The sequence below is a fragment of the Triticum dicoccoides genome, chromosome 7A (genome assembly GCF_002162155.2).
Source record: "Triticum dicoccoides isolate Atlit2015 ecotype Zavitan chromosome 7A, WEW_v2.0, whole genome shotgun sequence".
Classification (NCBI taxonomy): domain Eukaryota; kingdom Viridiplantae; phylum Streptophyta; class Magnoliopsida; order Poales; family Poaceae; genus Triticum; species Triticum dicoccoides.
The window spans coordinates 426637204-426640733 of NC_041392.1; positions in this window are offsets into that span (position 1 = coordinate 426637204).

The window sequence follows — 3530 nt, forward strand, 5'->3', positions numbered from 1 at the left end:
CCACCTCCGCCTGAGCTCCGCCTTCCTCGCTCGCCTCCTCCTCCTTGCCATCAGCGGAAGCCATGAGCATAGGGGCAGCGGCTGGACGCGATGAGCTTGCCTCCGATGGCGCTAGGAACCTGCACGCAAAGGGCGACCCCATGGATCCGTCCCTGTAGGAGAGAGAAGATGCGGAGGGAGGATTCAAGGATAGGGGGAGGTAGGTGTGCTAGGGCGGGGTGGTCTCACCTGCGATGACAGGGCTGATCGGCCGGAGTTGGATCGAGATCCCGGCTGGCACGGCTCGGCTCCAACTCCCTCATTGTAACACCCCGAATGTAACTTGCCATATTTGTAACTCCGACTCTTGCCATTTTTGGCTTTAAGTTATGAGATTCCCTTCATGGTTGGGTTTTGTCTTTGTTTTGCATTTTGTTCATGTCATGCATTTCATAACATGTCATCATGTGCATCGCATTTGCATACGTGCTCGTCTCATGCATCCGAGCATTTTCCCCATTGTCCGTTTTGCAATCCAACACTCCTACATGCACCGGCGCACCCCTCTTGTCTCTTTTTGTGAGCGGGTGTTAAACATTCTCGGAATGGGCCGAGATTTGCCAAGTGGCCTTGGTACACCACCGGTAGACCGCCTGTCAAATTTCGTTCCATTGGGAGTCCGTTTGATGCTCCAACAGTTGACCGGGTAACCGCAAAGGCCTCATGTGTGTTGCAGCCCAACACCCCTTCAAAACGGCCCAACAACCCATCTAAACCATCTTCATGTCCTCCGTCGTCGGATCACGGTCGTGTGGGCGAAAACTACACCCCATTTGGACACTCCTACCTCCTCCTAGCTATAAATATGTGCACCCCTCCTCCAAAATTCGGGTCCCGAAACCCTAGATCCAACCCCCCGCGCCGCCGAACACGTCCGCCGCCCCCTCAGCCAACCAGAGCCTGCCACGTGGGCTCTCTGCCGCCTCCCGCCTCCGCGGCCCGTGGGGCCCAGGCGCGCCACCGCCCTTCGCCCACGCGAACGCCGCCGCCCCGCACGTCCTCACCTACGACGCCCCTCGCCGTCCGGGCTCAATGGCCACCGGATCCGGCCTCCCCGGCCCCGGATCCGCCGCCCCCAAGCTCGTCGTTGGCGATAACCTCGCCGGAGAGATCTCGTCGCCCGGATCCGCGCCTGCTCCAACCCGCTCCGCCTCCACCGGCCCGATCCGGCCCGATCCACTCCGTTGACCACTGTTCACCCGAGGTCAATTTCTTCTAAGTTCCTAACATTTTATGCCCCTGTTCATCATGCCATATATCTGTGACCGTAGCTCCATTTCATGCATATTATATATCAAAATGTTCATTGTGAGATGCTCTTCATTTCATTCAATTGTGGCATGCTTGTTTGATTTCATATTGATGCCCAAATCATTGATGCAAGAGTGCTATAAATTGTTAACTGCTGCTACTTATCAATTTATGGCGATTTGTCATTTTTGTCACATTTGATGTGTGCTTCATGTGGACATGAGCTCTACATGTGTTTTGAACTACGTCATGCCATATTTACAGAGGTTCTTATCTTGTATTTTTGTGATCAATGTGGTGACTAGCACAAGCATGCAAACTAGGCTTTGTGATATTGCTGTTTTCAGTGACTTAGGATTTTGCTAAGTCATTTTCCTACTGTTATTTTGATGCCATGTAACCTTGATGCTACAGTGAGATCCGTGCTTCTTTTGAGTTACTTCAGTAAGTATGTTTTGAACATATGGTTATGCTCTATCCATCCATGCCCCTGTTTGCAATTATGGAGTGCCCTAGCATGTCTTGTTCTTGCTCTACTTCTGCTATAAAATGTTCTTGGCAGAATGTTAACATGTTAATCAATATTGCCATGGTTGTTACTAGTGATCCATGCATGCTATGTACTTACTCTTGCCATGGTTAGATTCATAAACATGTCATATTGCTGTTGATGTGCTTATATTGTCATGCAAGGCTTTGTGATGAGTGGTTTGAGCTCACAAAGATGTCGTCATAATTCTGTTTATGCCATGCTCTGTTTTCTGCTAAGTCTGAAACTGTTAATAAAACTTGCTATGTTTACATGGGTGCCATCATATCTTCTGTGACTTTTTGGCTCATGATTAGTAAGGGACTTTTGTTCTATGCTTCTAGTGGAATCATTCCACGCCTTTGTTTTCTATGATATGTTCCTGTAGCATGTTGCTTGCTTGCTCTAAACATTGCTTCCTGATGTTGTTTTTGACATGTTAGTAATTTCTCTAAGTCTGTGAAGCTGACATCTTTTGCACTTTTGCCATGTTTGTTTGAACCTGCTCTTGTGTGATTTAGCCGTAGCTCAGTGTTCATGTTTTGTCAAGCTTATTGAGTAAATCACTGCCATATTCTTTGTTGCTATGTTGGAGTGAAATAGCTTAGTTTCTCGTTGCATTCTAAGTGGCATCGTGTTGTTAATCGCAGAATTGTGACATCCTTGTTTTGCTTGCCATTTGCAAACCGTGCCTCCGTTTCCGGTGATCTTTATATCGATTTCGACCAAAATCATCACATCTTTTTAGCAACACACTTGGTTTGCCAAGTTGATGCCTTGATCATTCTTTCCCTTCCGAAGCACGCATATGCATTGCATATCATCTCTTGCATATCATGCCATGTTTTGCATCATGTTGCTTGTGCATTGCACCGTGATTGATTGTTGGTCCTTTTGCTTGCGTTCTTGCTTTGGGTAGAGCCGGGAGACGAGTACGTCGTCGAGGAACCTGTTGAGTATGCTAACGAGGATCAAGCTTTTGACAACTCTGAGAACTTTGCAGGCAAGATGACCATACCCTCGAAATCACTTCTATCTTTGCTTGCTAGTTGTTCGCTCTATTGCTATGTCGTGCTACCTACCACTTGCTATATCATGCCTCCCATATTGCCATGTCAAGCCTCTAAACCACCTTTCCTAGCAAACCGTTGTTTGGCTATGTTACCGCTTTTGCTCAGCCCCTCTTATAGCGTTGCTAGTTGCAGGTGAAGATGAAGTTTGTTCATGTTGGAACATGGATATTGTTGGGATATCATTATTATATCTTATTTACTTTAATGCATCTATATATGGTAAAGGGTGGAAGGCTCGGCCTTTTTCCTGGTGTTTTTTCCACTCTTGCCGCCCTAGTTTTCGTCATGCAGGTGTTATGTTCCTTAATTTTTGCGTTCCTTACGCGGTTGGGTGTTATGGGAACCCCTCGACAGTTTGCTTTGAATAAAACTCCTCCAGCAAGGCCCAACCTTGGTTTTACCATTTGCCTACCTACCACCATATACCTTCCCTTGGGTTCTGCAGACTCAAGGGTCATCTTTATTTTAACCCCCCCCCCCTCGGGCTAGTGCTCCTCTAAGTGTTGGTCTGAACTAGAGTCCTTTGCAGCGCCACCTCGGGGAGACTCGAGGGTTGGTTTTAGTTGTACGGAGTGCTCATCCGGTGTTCCCTGAGAATGAGATACGTGCGACTCCTATCAAGATTTGTCGGCACATGG